This window comes from Medicago sativa, chromosome 5 (assembly GCF_051527215.1).
Source record: "Medicago sativa cultivar Bolivia chromosome 5, Bolivia_mono, whole genome shotgun sequence".
Taxonomy (NCBI): domain Eukaryota; kingdom Viridiplantae; phylum Streptophyta; class Magnoliopsida; order Fabales; family Fabaceae; genus Medicago; species Medicago sativa.
Genome location: NC_140753.1, coordinates 47,440,910 through 47,457,620, shown reverse-complemented (window position 1 = coordinate 47,457,620; position 16,711 = coordinate 47,440,910). Strand labels below are relative to the sequence as shown.

General features: G+C 35.5%; 1 pseudogene; it reads right to left on the bottom strand.

Annotated features, from left to right (window-relative positions):
• Nucleotides 1–3,598: 3,598 nt before the first annotated feature.
• LOC146922515 (auxin response factor 17-like) lies at nt 3,599–6,133 on the bottom strand (annotated as a pseudogene).
• Nucleotides 6,134–16,711: the final 10,578 nt, after the last annotated feature.

Sequence of the window (16,711 nt, the reverse complement as noted above, 5' to 3'; positions counted from 1 at the left end):
AACCTGAGTTTTTTTTTTTTTTTAAAGAAGAAGAAACAACCTAGCCGTTTTAAAAGCAAATTGTTTGTGACTTTTAAGGAAAATTCTACGGTGAAGTCATGAGAATGACTTTTTTGGTGAAGTTAAACCGATTTTCACAAGGTTCCAATCCTTCAATTAACAAAAGCCCCCATTTTCTTATAAATAACAAACGTCCCATTTGGAAAATCCTCGAAAAACAAACAAAATAATGAAAATTCTAAAAAATATCACATCCTCCTCGATACCGATACATTTTTCACCTTCAACACATAGATTCCCATTTGTGCACTAAGATTGAAATTCCCCTTAATATTTTGTATGATGACTGATTTGTAATAAGGTAAAGTTTAGTTTTAGGCGGGTCCACCGGCGGGACACTAGTTAACATGACATCAACAATTATACTATTGACTAAACAAAATAACTTTTTCAAAAAGTCAATTTCTGACCGCACCGTAGAAGCCCCCGACATTTAAACCTGAAAGCAACAAACCCATGTTACCTTTTCGTGAAGAGTTCATACCATTTCTTAAAGGCAAGGCGTGAAGCGAGATGACTCGCATAGCTCAATGCGGGACAATAATCACCAAGTGTGGAAAAAATTATGGAAAATAAAAAGTATTCCAAAACACATCCACTTTTCTTGGAGGATTCTACATGAAAAACTACCGGTAAAAAATGATTTGTTTAAAAGAGGAATAAGTAGCGATCCATTGTGTGTTCTTTGTGGGGGAACATAATGAGACAATTTCACATCTCTTTATGGAGTGTCATTGGTCGAAAGCAGATATGGTTTGCTTCCTCTTTAGGTGTGGTATTTAATTCGCATGATTCCAGGTATGTTCCTTTTCATAAGTGGTTAGAGGAAAATATTATTGATGTCGATGAGGATATTATAGTCCATGTTACGGCTTTGTGTTATGAGATATGGTGTGCTAGAAATAAGAAATGTTTTGAGGGGATTGATGTTGATGTGGCTGCCACTATTCAAAAGGCACAAAGATCTATTGTGATTTTTAAGAGTGCTAGTAAGGTGTTGGTGGAGACACTAAGTGGAGGTCCAATTTTGCCAATATCCGATGTTCATTGGACACCTCCTTTTAGTGGTTTCTATATGCTTAATGTTAACGAAGCGGATCCGGTAGAGGGTGATAAGTGGGGTATTGGTGTTGTTGTGAAAGATTATGAAGGTGTTGTTGTTGGTGCTAGTTCTTGGCAAGTATTTTCATTACCGGATTCAAAGGTTGCGAAGCCTTAGCTATGCGGAAGGGTTTGGAATTTGCAAAAGACATGTCTTTTACTGAATCTTATAGCGAGAATCGAGATGCTTCAAATGTGGTTTTAGCGTTGAATGCTCACCAACAATCTTCCAACTATGTTGGCTCTATTATTCGAGAGGCCAGCCAAGCCAAGCCAAGGGTAGTTTTCGTAGTTTAAATTTTTTGCATATTAGGCGTGAAGCCAGCCAAATTTTGCTCATTATTTAACTAAATATGCTCTTAAGAATTTAGATTGCATATGAGTCGAAGAAACTCCGCCTTGTATTTGCAGTCTTGGCATTTGATTTATTGTCACACTTTCGTTAATGAAATTGTTTTCAACATCAAAAAAAAAAACCCATGTTACCTTTTCGCTCAAAAAAATCATCTTACATTAAAATAGTAAAAAATTATGTTTATTTTTACCAATAATATAACATTTTTAGAAGCAAATTTGTTTACGAGTATTAATGAAATAATGAAAAATCCAATCTCCAATTTTTTTTGTCTTCCTTTAAATATTTTTTTTAAGAAACTAAAAAGGATTAAATTAATGAAAGCACAGGTATTTCAGCACAAGGAGTGCCAAAACCCCAAGCTGAAAGAGTCAATTACAAGAATGCCAAAACGGCCAAAACGGGAACAAAAAAGAAGGCGACCCACTGTTACATAAATATTCCCCGAGCAAGGTAAAAGGTTCAATCACCATGAATGGTAGGAGAAAACAAAACTAGGGTTGTTCGCTTTCAGCCACCGGTATGATTGAAGCTTAACTTTATCTACCAATTGATTAAAAAAAGCTTCTTTTTGGTGAAATATCCGAACATTCCTTTCAAGCCAGATCACCCACACACAAGATAGTCAAATAAGATTAAGAGTTGAGCATTTGCTGGTAGAGAAGCCACTACGGGTACCAAATTGATATAAATGATCTAACACATTTTCGGGAAACACTTAATGGTAACCAAGCCGGTGAGAAATATCATACCAAAGTTTGCCGAAAAAATCACAAGAGAGGAATAAGTGTTTTGCATCTTCTATCATGCCGCATCCTTTAAATATTATTATAGAATCAATCAATATCTACTATCTACTATCTATATTAAAACAACTAAAAGTAGTAACTTTTTATTTAAAAACATCAATTATTTATTAAAAAGTTATATAGTTAATGTAAAATGCACAAGTTACAAGACAAACTTATCACTTTAAATTTCTTAACATGATAGGAAAAACCCCTATATTAATGTAAGGTTATTTTTATTAGGACAATTTACAAGTGACATCACCTTATGCATTCAATTTTCCTCTTATTTTATTTTGCATATATACCGCAACAAACCAAATCTAATTTTTTTAATTTTTTTATTTCATTTTTGCTTAAATATCTCAAATCGGGAGAAAGGACATGCATCAAGGGAAAACATCGACATCCCAACTAAGTTGGCAATCCGATGAACCCCTATCCTCTATCGACAAACTCAAAATATTATTAAAAAAAGGGGAAAAAGTTACAAGAGGGGGGACTAGACCAAAACCCACAACAGTACTGAATAAAAATCCTCATGCATGTCGGGAGGTAGAACCAAAAACCACACCGCCCCATGAGCCGAGTGACCCATATTAGCCAACTTATCAGCACAACAATTACTTCTATCATTATTCATTAGTACAAATTCGTGACATGTATTGAGTTTCTAAAGTCATTTGTATTTTTGTAGATTTTGAGTGGAAGGCATAAGCTGGGAACATGTATTGAGATTAAATTTGTCCACTCAAAGTATGGTGAAATTAAAGACTTGGGGGATAAAAACAAATCCAACAGAATTATAAACTAAGGGAGTGCAACAGAATTATTGATCTAACTGCAGCTCATTGCCAACAGGATACCAATTGCCTCTCCGATTGTGACGTCAACAATTGGTTGTAGTCGTTCCGTTTTACAACCTCATTATCAATTCTACACTTGGAATAAGATTTCAGAGTTCAATATTAGTGTCACCTTAACATTTTCATGAATGAAATTATCAGTGAAATTTTCATTATAGGTCGAGCTATTGATTTAGAAGAAGCATAACACAGTGACTTCCTTGCATGGTAACAATCATCGTCGGAATCGTGTTTATGCGGGGGAAAAACCTTTACAATGTAGAAGGATTATGATACCCTTTATTTATATTATTGTAGAAACACGTTGAAGGGAACATGAAATATAATTTTGTTTGCATAGAAATGAAAAGAAATATACTGCTTTTAAGCGAAAATAATGAAGTTAGAAAACATTGTTTTACAAAAGGAATTATACTGGCTTGGAAAACTATGTTTCACCAAGTTCCTAATTGTGAGTGGAGAACAAAATATTGCACAGATATGTCAAGGAAGATATCTCACTTGGTGCGTGGTTCATTGGTCCCAAAGGAGTTCAAACTATTATCGTTACGAGGCTGTGTCACACAAAGTACCACTCCACCCTACCATAGATCTGTTTCCAATGAAACAATCACCCTTATCATTCAAAACTTTTGAAGAATCTGATGCAGATAAATGGTCATGGCTGGCTCCCAGCATGCCGTCTGGAAAAGTATCAGAATTCAACAATGTTTGGTTCAAGGATCCCATTGTTGAATAAGGGAACTCTGTCATAGGAATGAAGGACGAAGTAGACATAGAAGACTGCAATAGAGGCGGTGGAATCGGAGGATAAGAATATGGAATTTGTAGGGGGAAGAACTCTGAGAAAGTCTAGGAATTTTGTTGGGGGGAATGGTAATAGAGGCGGTGGAATTGGAGGATAAGAATATGGCATTTGTAGGGGGAAAAACTCTGAGCAAGTATAGGGTAAATATCTACCTGCCAAGGATTGACGCGGTTTGGATTTTGCGAGATATTGGGATCATCCCAGTTAACCTATGATAAAGAGATAAAAAATTGTAAGAATCAATATCAGTCGTCTGAAATATTTGATAAACTATAACATGCATTTACGCATTTAAGGCTTCATATCAATTAATAACATGAGTCATAATCAAGATCCTACTTAGCATTAAGATTTTAAGAGTATTCGCAATGAGAAATAATGCTCAGAAGGTTCTAAAACATCATAACTATTTCTTAGAGAATATCACTATTGGAGCAATTTAAGCATACAATTGCATAAGAAACAGGTGTGATACAAACAATCGATTCCAAAATGTAATCGGATTAGGTAAAGTATACAGATGTAAACAAATAGTCAGATAAATTCTTGCAACTATTTCAAATGATTAAAGAATTTCATAATTAGAGTATAAAGTTGCTTAACTCATTGAACTTAATGTGGTATGGTAGCACTCATAACAAAGTAATGAAGGATCTATAAGTTTCTTTATAAAAAGCAAAGCAAATTAAATTAACTACATTCTTAGCCTAGTGACCCAAAATCATCTCACTCTCTTGTACTATTTGGATCATGCACAATGTCCAGACTAACTGTTTGCAGTCGAGAAGTCAGGTCTATTTCTACTTTCACTATGCGTCACTAAATTAATGCATGATTAGCACAGACTAGTTTGCCAATCATTAACATCAGAAACCAGTATACCATTTTCCATGATCCATATTTTCCAAAACTAAATTCCAAGCAAAACCACTCATAGCGACAGTGACTCAGTCACAGATGGGCCAAATGTACTAACAACACAAGATTGCCAACATATACATGACCAAACCAATCATTCATTCAGACTACTATGCATCAGAGGCTTCTGATCTAAAGAAATTAAAGAAGCATATATAGCCGATAGTGCACAAATCTATTCGAAATGAATCAGGCATCAATGTATCAACTAGGACCAAAAATTATATTTATCAATATGCACTTGAAATATAATAGGACCAAAAATACCTGAAGCATACGCCAGCTAGGAACATTAGAAGGAACGTTAGACATGTTAGAGATTGTCCCCTTTGGCTGATAATATGTCTTCTTTGAATTTGAAGATGCATCTTCATTCAAACGAAGCTTGATTCCCATTCCAAATTCCCAACCATTCTTCATAGCCTCATCAACAACACTCGCATCCACTTCAAAATCACACCAATTAGCCGTCGGATAATACACAACTTGAAATGCCATGTTCTTCCCAGCCAATTCCACAGCATCTTTAACTGCCTTCTCCGTTAAATTCTCCCTTTTCCCGCCTTCCTCTTCAGTTGTAGGGTACATAGCCTTCCTGCGAATTCCGACAAATATCATTCCGGCAGAGTTTTTTATGAAAACAACAGAATCAAGAGCAGCAAGTTTCTTCTTCCTCACAAATTGTGACCAACCAGAAGTAAACCTGAGTTTCTTCACGTGGTAGCTATATTTGTACGTCCAGACTACGTCTTGAATGTCGGTGACTGAGAGCTTCTGAGACTGCATTGGATCCTCCAAGTCAAGATTGGGAAAGATCAATTCAATGCATTCACGAGGTACAAAAAGTCCACTGTGAGTATCAGATTGGGTGAGAATCTTTACATAGGAAACAACATTGTTGCTATCATCGTCTTCTTCAACGGGAACCTCAGGAGGAGCTGGTTCTTGGACTTGGACACCACCATCGGTTGTTACCGGAGTGAGGAGCAGTTTGGCAAAAACTTCATCGGTGTGAGGATTTGCCAGAAGATCAACAGATGAGATGATGCAAAGAACAGGATGGAGGGCGAAGACATAGAAGGAGCTGTGTTTCAATGTTAGGGGATGAACAAGCATGTTCCAAGTGGCCTTCTGGGAAGTAGTAGACTTTTGAGCCAATCTTCGGAATCTTGACAGCAGGTCCGGCGCATATTTGCCATATTTTGGAGTCCACACGGCGTGGCTCAGGCAGAGACATGGCGGAAAGTTGGAAGAATAGAGAGAGAGAGAGAGAGAGAGAGAGAGAGAGAGAGAGAGAGAGAGAGAGAGAGAGAGAGAGAGTATTGTTGGGTGTATGAAAGTGTTAGTTATGAGTGTGAAAACTGAAGCGCGAATGTGTTTCTTAAACTTATATACAACTAACTATACTGGTTCAAGCACTTTACTATACTATGCAATATAAACTCGAGGCAGGTTTTACCTGAATATAGATATGTATAGATATATTAGGGTTAAATATAGATATGTATAGATATATTAGTGTTAATTCAATTCATATGTTATTAAATTGAAATTAAAAAATACAATTAGATTATTAAGGGATAAATTCTAGCAGAAAAATATTCAACTAAAACAAAATTAGTTTTCAGTTTTTTTATATTGTTTTCTATTTGGGTCTCTTTCACATTGGTATAATATAGGTTTTAAGACAAATATATTGATACATTTAAGGACTTACGATTATGGTTATTTAGAAAATTATGGTTTTTTTTTTTTAAATAAAAATTGGCTGCTCTATCTGAATATTTTAAAACAATCAGAGGAAGTGGAACATAATACGATGAAGTAGAATAAAATGAAATGAAGCGGAATAAAACTATGACTTCATTCCGTTGTTTGAATATTTCAAGATGTAATGTAAAAAAATTATCATTTCATTTCCCTTTTATTTACTAAAATAAATTTTTTTTTTACCCCAACTCTTGCATATTATTGTCTTCGTTGCTACACTTGAAGCCTCTAGCTATAAGGGGTTTTTGATGATGTTGTTCTAATTAAACGGGTTTTGGTAGTTTAGCATGTTGATTCTTTCATAGGTAAGTCTTAGAAATTTTGTTAAAGCACCCAAGCAACGTATGCATTCTTACACTAAATGATTCATTGTCTTTCGCCTTGTTTGTGACCCAAGAAAATTGTTTCCTATTGTCAAAGCTGTGTTTTCTACGGCATGAATCGACTCGGTTTTTTCGAATCGTATTACACAAAGTTTCTAACTTTGTGTGAATCGTTTCACAAAAATCTTCTGACTTGATATGAATACAATTCACAAAAATACAATTCACAAAAATCTTCGAATTGTATTTTTGTGAAACGATTCACAAAAGTCTTCAATGCTACGTCCGAGCAAACGAACCCCCTTCGACTTCAACAACGGTTAGAAAGACCCCCAAGTCCTTTGGAGGTGGAATGAGATTATTCACTTCCTTTGAAACCTTGATTAAGCCCAATCAATCTTCTTGAGAGAACCAACTTACAATCCATACTAGCACCCAAGAGAATCTACACACTCAAAGAACAAAGTAATTTTAAGAAAAAGTGTTCAATCTTGAACAATGTATGAACAATGAGTTTTTGAGACCTGGAGAGAATAGATGCAAATGATTCAATAATTTGAAGTTGAGAGGGAAGAGTGTTTATATAGTATAGGGTGAAAAGACACAATTTTCGTATCAAAATAACAAATTGAATCGATTCACTTACTCATTGAATTGATTCGGACATTAGGAGATTAAATCCGAAGAAGGAAATTGTATGAAGATTGATGCAAATCAAGAGATGTGTGAAACGATTCAAACTGCCCGGATGGATGTTTGAATCGATTCAAGATAACGATGAATCGATTCGGAGAGAGTCGAGAGAGTTTGATGATACGACTCAAGAAGGAATGATACGTTTCAAACATGAACCGATTCATACATAGTGTGAATCGATTCATACCAAGTCGAAACTTTTTTGAGACGATTCAAATAACAATGAGTCGAATCATGGAGACACGAGACACAAATGAAAGGGTACCAACATGAACAGTCACAAATTGCCTCACTAAGGTGCTTTAACAGTCTAATCAAAACGAAAAGCTAGACAAGCAAGACCTAAACTAAAACAATGAAAGATACAAAATCAAACATCATCAAAACTATAGCTAGAGGCTTCAATCTCCCCCTTTTGATGATGTCAAAACACCATGTTGATGATTAGTTGCTCCCCCTGGAACTTAGCATACAAGACATACAAGCAATATATTGTCTTTCCTTTTGACACGTTACTCACAAGAGATCATAGGAACTAGTAGAACTTAAATGTAAACAACCAATCAAGAAAAATTAATATGGAAACAACGTGAATTAAATTCAAGGAAAGTAATGAAGGGTGGAAATCAACACAATAAAAAAAAAGACAAATCATAAAGATTGGTCGTAAGCGCAAGGACTACTAAATCTATAAAAAAAAAAAAAAAAGGAAAAGGATTTGAAATGTGGTAACTAAAAAGAAAAAAAAAGCATTATAATGAAAAAAGACCTTCTAGCCAAAAGAAAAAAAAATGAAAAAGAACTTCACTAATCATGAAAATGAACTGCTATCGAAAAGGAACCGTTAGGGCGTTGTGCCTTGAAAAAAAAATGACTTTTGTTTTATATCTATTTAAGAAGCAACATTGTTTCAGCAAAAATATGAGTGACCTAATGATAAAATTTGTGAAATATTGTCATGTGTTAATTGCTTCGATTCCAAACATACCTTTTCTTCATAAAAATTAATTAGGCCAACCAAAAAGGAGCTAATTGGCCGGGCTATTGTTAGAACTATAAAAAATGGGCCGGGCTAATTGGTCGACCCATTAGCCCATATTTTGGGCGGGCCCGGACTACAAAGCTAGCCCAAAAATGCACTTGGGGTTTTTTGGCCCAAGCCCAAATGGCCCATACAAAAGTGGGGCTGGGCCGGACCGGCCCATCGGGCTTTGGACCAGTCCATTATTGATATTTCATTTGATTTTTGTTAAAAAAAAGTATATTTTTATAAAAAATTATCAACTAATTGAAAATTTATTAATAAAAAAATATTTAAATAAATAAATTTAATAAATATGAATTAATTTATCTTAAAGTTTTAAAATTTTAAAGTTTGTAAATTATTAATTTTATTTAATTGAAGGATTAATCTAGAGTTTATTTATTATTCAATGTTAATGTAAAAATTATTTGCATTTTTATGTTCATCCAATCACATTTTGGCAAAAAAATAATGGTGAGTATGAAGGTGAGAAAAACACAAGAAGGGGGTTGAATTGTGTTTTGGAAAATTCTTCGTTTCTCCTAAAAGCTGAACACCTTTGGTCGAAGCTAAGTGAAACGGCTTCGAAGTGGTTATCAGAATCTAAATGCGGCGGAATAAAACGAGAGAGAGAAGAAGAATGACACTGAAAGCAATTATCTTGGTTCCTTCCACAATCCGGAAGTAGTCCAGTCCCCCTTGCACTTCCAAGGAGATTTCACTAAGAGTAATATACGATTACAATTGCTCAAGCACACAAGCAAGAGACTTCCTTTGCTCAAGCACACAAGCAAAGACTTCCTTTGCTCAAGAACACAATCAAGAGACTTCCTGCTCAAGCACAACTGCAAGAGACTTCTAACTAAACAAAATTACACGAGAAAATTGTTTAAGGTTGAACACTTGATATACAATCGGAGGTGCTCACAATACAAATCGGAATACGGACTCAATGACTTAAGAATTTCTAAGATATGACTTTGAGACACGAAATTCTAAGTGAATGCGGAACAATTTCAGCGAGAGGTTTGGCACTTGTAAAAATGTTGTGAGTCTTTCGTTCGGCGTTCTAGCATTAACGTTCTTGCATTACCAATTCTCTAAGTCTTCACTCCTTTATATAGAGGTGTGAAAGAGACGTTGTGAAATTGCCGGCACATCAAAGAGTCGTTGTTGAAGCTTGATCTTTCACCAATAATCTTTTGCACGATTTGGTTGTTGTCCTATGAAGAACCAATTTGAAATCCATTCCTTATCCAAAGGAACATCTATGCGAGCGAAGCCGTGATTCGGAGCTGTTTTCTTGTCTTGTAGCGTGGACACAAAACGAGTAGTGGAGAAGGTGGTTGTACGGTTCGTACAAAGTACAATGTCAACGCTTTCGCCCAAATTGCAAGCACATGCCTTCAAACACCTTTGAAATGACCGTTGCAAAATTCCACTAATCTTTTGTTGTGTTTTCGAATCCAATAGACGGACTTTTGCGGTGATGATTCTTCAATCCTTGAATCTTTTGCAAATCCGGTTGATCTTCGGCTTACGGTGAAATGACTTCGATGAGGCGACTTCGATTGATACAAACTTCGATAACGCGGCTTACGATGATGTGGCTTCGGACCTCTTGTCTTCGGGAGCACTATTCTTGAGGAGCACTTTACTAACTTCGGGAGCGGCTTTACTTCGGGAGTGCTTTTTCTCTTCGGGAGCGAGTTGCCTTCGAAGCGTCTAGGCTTCATTTTCTTTTGCTCTTTATTTGCTCATTCGGAACCAATTAATGATGTAACTTTTTAAGCTGTGGTCCTGTACACTTGAACAAATATTAGCTAGTCCAATTTACAATTTTTAATGCCTTGTTATCATCAAAACTCTTTAAGGTTCATTGTTAAACACATTTTGTTCCAACGGAAGTAACTAATACATTAAAAAAGGGTGAATAAATTTTAAAAATGAAACGAAGAAACGAATTCGGGCTGGCCATGGTCCACACGAAATTTGGGTCGGGCTCTAGAATTTATGGCCCAAATATAAATGGACCGGGCCGGCTAGCCCATTTATATAGTCGGGCCTCTCGGGTTGGGCCGGGCCAGCCCATTTCATACCTCTATCTGCAGCACTATTTAACATTTAGTATAATAAATATTGGTTTTTTATTACAAAATAGATGGGAGATTAAAAATGCTTAAGAAATGTAAAACGGGGACCAAAAGTGTGGTCTTAGAAATAAGGGATTAAAATTTTGATTTTGTTATTATAGGAGGACCAAAAATGCATTTAACCTTATTTCAATTAACCCTTAAATATATTTTCTTTTAAGAATGCTACGGGGTTGATGTTGAAAAAAAAACTTTATTATTGGTGTTATTGAAAAAGATAAAAAAAATATTGGTAAAAGATAAATATAGTATTTTTTTACATAAAAAGATAAATATAGTTGTCTTATAAGTTGTAGCTCATTTGACAAAAATAGCTTTTTACGATACAATTTGTTTTTAAGGTTAATAGTGTTTTTGCCCTGTAATATATGTCATTTCCGGTTTTCACCCCTATCAAATTTTCGGTTTGGATTCCATCCTCTACAACATACTTCCGCCATAATCGATTCTTTCGTACCGGCTAAATTATCGGTTTCCATTTCCATAGATTAAAAGGATTCGATAATAATCACCGTATTTGTGTGTCATGGAATACATTATACATTCTGGACATGGTGGAAGGCAAGGCCGACCGAGCTTATGCGTCGATATCCCTCGAATTAATTCTTTTCCCACATATTCCTTATAAATCGACTTAACTTACTAATACTCGCTCTCCTTTACTGAATTCTAGAGGAATCTCGTATGTTTATTTGAGTAACACTTTTGTTTATTTCGTCAACTTTATCTTTTCTTGAACGGATCCAACCCTTGAGTGGTCCTCCATACCACGACTAATTCCAATTTTTTTATTTACGGACCGTGCCTCGCATGGTGAGGCCTTATAATGATAATCATATCGTAGTTCGTGTAAGTTCGTGCCTACTCGGAACAATATCTGATGGAAGTACTAACTGCGACGAGTACCATTCATAAGTCATGTGTAAATACAAAATGTACTAACTGGCGAGAGTACATTAAATAAAATTCTTGTACGAATAATTGTGCAACTAACCGACGAGTACATGATACATAAGGTAGTACAATGATGGTTTAATACATGACATACATATATAGTAATCCGACTTTACTTCGTCTATGCTAAGCTTTCAATATTCTTGGATCAATCAAAATACACCTTGATCATATGATAATGAGTAGAATCTATAGTCATGGATCTTTTTTTAAACTTATATTTTCAAAATACATATTTCATTCTTGAACAATATTGTTCAATTTGTTACTTTAGGGAACATATTATACCATCATTTCTTTAGTTTCAAATTCATGGCTTAAACAAGTGTAGTCACATGCCATAGATCACCGATGAATTCCTAACTTGTGAGACAACATTCTTTTCTTTACCTTCGAAATTCGTATTTAAACTCTTTAAACTTCACAACTAAAATTTGCGTTCGGGTATCATCATTCCAGTTGTGAGTAATATCTTTTCACTCGGATACTGTTACCATACACGATACTTCATGATAGTGTTTCAAACCAAAATAAAATCTTCTAGATACAACTTTCATATTTGTCGCCTTATACATAACTCTTATCAACTAAACTAATACTTTAATTCATTCTTCGAAATCTCCGAGTCGGACCGACCAAGTTACATTCCAAGGGTAACCCAATTTTATTAGATTTAACGAGGTAGGAACATAACCGTCATACTCTTACCTAGCCCTCTTCGAAAACTTGGATTCTTAGTATCTCTGAATTCTATGGTTTGAAAAAAAATTCCTTAATTCATCTCTGCAAATTTCCCATGAATATCTTATTTCAAAGTCTTAGACTTTTACGCATTTTGTTACATCTTTGTTAATTAATTTCTGTTGCTTATTTACTCTGATTTATCAACTCACTTTAGATAAGCATACTAATCCTACTAATCCCATCATACTATAAATTTCATAATCTCATTACTACATGTTTATACAATTTTTTTAAGTCACCCTTCGGAGTTTACATGTTATTAACAGAGAAACTAACTCTACACTCCCTGTTGCTTCGAGCACTAGCTTATATTGCGACGAGTCATTTCCGGTACTACATTTTCCCTTAAACATATACTACATACTCATTCTCGCAAGATAACCATGTTCATATCATTAATATACAAAAAAACATACTTGAAGATTTGAGGCTTACTCCCATCTATTCCATTCTTGCCGTAGTGGTAGTTACACTTGCGATTCCTTTTGAGATAGCTTCGGTTCCAAAAATTCATCCTTCTTAACTGTAGGCTGTGTAGCATCTTCACTTCTGATTCATAAAGCCGACACATAAGATTCGAAGAAGCGACTAACTTTGACATAATTTATCGGCTTACATTGTCCATTCAACGAATGCGTAGAGGGGTCATCTTCGTTTATTCCAAAATAATTCACTTGATTTCCAATTAATTCACTTGACAACTCGGGCATTAAAATCTTACCCGTCTGAGCGTTTCTTACATCCTTCTTCCCTTACATATTCTACCTTCACCGAGAGCTTACCGATTCCATCCATCGTGTGATAACCACCTCATTCTAAGTTTCTCTTTCTATTACGCAACCTTGAACCCGCACTCATGACTCTAGCTTTATTACGCATCTCAACTATGATTTTACGTTAAAGGTTTCGAGATCAATCCTTAGACATTCTGAGTCTCTCACTTTTCCACATACGAGTACCGTCCAACCACGTATCCAACAATTTTGTGGTGCTCCGTTTAAATCGTAACATTTTCTCTGCATTCGGAAGAATCTTCATCTTCAACTTTACCCTTTACCGGCCGGCATTTGGCGGCCGGGTAATTCCACATCAATACTCTTCTGAGTTCGACACCCTGATTCACCTTCTCCATATACTCCATTCCTCCTAGGTCCTATTCGGCTCGCGGACATTTGTTCTAACTGTCATGTACTAGTTTGACTTGATCGAGGCTCGGCTAGACATGACATTTAGAATAAATATCCGGAATCCAATGGTCCCACTACATTTTATTGAATTCTAATGACCCAAGGCACGATCTCGAATCGACTCGCTTCGATACTGCAGATTGTAACACCCATACTAGAAATTACCTAGGATATCTAGTATGCTCGTTAAACTTGGCATTGGATACATTAAAATTACGATAATAAAAAAAAATTCGAACATATTATAAAACTACTTGTCTATACATTTGAAATAGTAGCACTAACATGTACAATATACATGCAATGACTGAAGGAAAATTATACGGAAGAATGGAGTAGAAGCAACGGAAAATTTTCGATTTTCATTCCTTGGATCATTACGAAATTCAAACATGAATCGGTGATTCAATTGTTACCTTGAACTCGTGGAATCTGAAAGCTAGAATTGGAAACTGGAATCTCGATCACGGCCAAGCAAGCAAAGACAGCAGCAAAAGCCTCTAGCAAGTCCACACGAACGGTGCTCTTCCAAAACTCGGTGCTAGCCGATGAATTGGAAGTGCGAGAGAAGAAAGGGGTTGCTTCAAAACGTGTAACCAAAAACTTCAGCACCGAGTTATATTTATAGAACTTCTAGTGTGCTCTGCAAGTCATAAGTCACTATTGGGCTTCGGTAAGCCTAACAACGAGTTTAGTAATTTTGCTAACTAATTAGCGTTATTTACTAAACACACCCCTTATATAAGTCATACTTATATATTTCTCTTTTGATTGTTCTTTGTGTGTGACCCTATAGGTTCTAGTCACGTTGGCAATAATATTAAATCTAATATTTAATATTATAAAAAATGAGCGGTATCTAGCAACACATCATTGCTATCCAAGTGACAAGAATGTCAAGTGATCGACGAAACCTTTCCATGATAATACTCATGTGTACACTTACTCCTTTGTCTCGATATCTTTATTGATCCCAAGGCATAGATATTGTCACCCTTGTATAGATCAATATTTATATTCCTTGATTCCGAAATATACTGAATAACGAATAAGTCCACTATCTTATATTGACTTAGTTCAGCATGGCCATGCAAGTTTTACGGTCATATTTCATCAAGAGGCCCAAAGATATATCTCCCGTTTATGAGGAGGGACAAATCCCATCTAGGACACTCATGTCCCTCATCATGCTTCATCAAGTACCCATCGACCAACGTTATGGTTATCCTTTTACGGACAACGTTAGAATGGCAACAAAACACTTGAGTCCACATCTAGGGATCATAAGTGGTTTCAGGTCTAAGAGCGATATACACTATTATCATTGTGAGTATATCTTATGACAATCGCATAACTTACTATGTAGTATTCTCACGGTGGGTCAATCCAATATAAATATTACTCCTAATATTTATATCTATGTGAAGACTTGATAACTCTTTATCCATGATCTGTGAGATGTGATCATCGGTCTACCCACATAATAGTCTCTATGCTTTAATGATATCCCACTTCTCAATAAAGCTTGACTACGGATACTTTTAGAATAGTTTCCTTATGTTTAACGGGGTCTCACAATTAAGTTATACTTAATGTTCCATTAAACGGACTAACTATTCTAGGGACTTTATTATTTTGAAACAAAACAAAATAAAGAAACGCCTTATAATTTATATTTTCACAATATATATATATATATATATATATATATATATATTTATTTATATCAATATCATGATACAAAAGCCAAACCCAATCAATATAGATTGGCTATTAGGGCTTACTCCAACAATGACAAGTAAACATAATTGTCCAGCCTTCTTCTCGCTACTTCATCACGAATCGCCACCGCTTGCGAACCACTTGTGTCTCGAAATAAAATAAAAGGGATTGGGGTGAGACGGGATGTCTCAATGAGTTCCACTTATCCTAGGCGTAGGCAATCTCGGGGAACCTAGGGTCACCATCTGTCGCTAAACTCAACCCTTTTTGGGTTTATAGAGTTTTGTCATGCATAACCGAGCGATCGGGGGATAACTAGGATCGCTATCCGAAATACCGATACAATTACGATACTAATGCTGAAATCATACTCACAATTATAGTTATAATGTCTGTCATATTATGTTAGAAATGTTCTCGTTGAACAAACATTATTATACGAGTTGATTTTACGGAATAAACCCAGTGGAGTAACCCCGAAATTTATTCCACGCTAACCGGTAATAATTCCAACCGGCGAAAACCCAACCGACGGGGATACCGGACTCCTCGATTATCGTGGGGTCATCCTCATGGATAGTGTCCGTTCCAATCGGTGGGAACATTTTGTATCCTAACCGGCGAGGATAGCAAAAGCCACGACTTATAAATTATTTAATATTATAGACCGAACTGATTTTTCGACAACCGAAATAACCCTCAACTCCACTACTAACGAGGGATTTAAAGAGAGGAATATCTTAACTTAATTTATTTCTTATAATAATAACATCCTGAAATCGATAATAAAGACGTAGTGATTCCGTCTTTATTTTGAAATTAATTTCGATACCGACCTATTCGGGTTCTAGGCATATCGTTGTCATATGCCATTCCTAAAAGGTCATAAGATTTTCCCCATATTACGATAAACTAAATTCGACTAATTAAGCCGAACTTCCATAACTAGGATTCTTTACTTCCAATGATTGGAAATCTACCCATGAATTGTTTACATGACATACTCGTTCTAAATACATCTCTTATGTCAATGTGCAATAATTATGTAATGGCACCTAAGTTGGAGGATTGCTAAATATTCTTAGTCACATAGTAAAAAAATATGCATTAATGTCAATTTATCCATGTTGGAGTATCTTAAAACATTCCTGGTTATATAATTGAATAAAAATGAATGTTTCAAATTCTAAACGAACAATGGCTATATTTATGCATGACAAACTTTCTTGTAAAATTATTTAA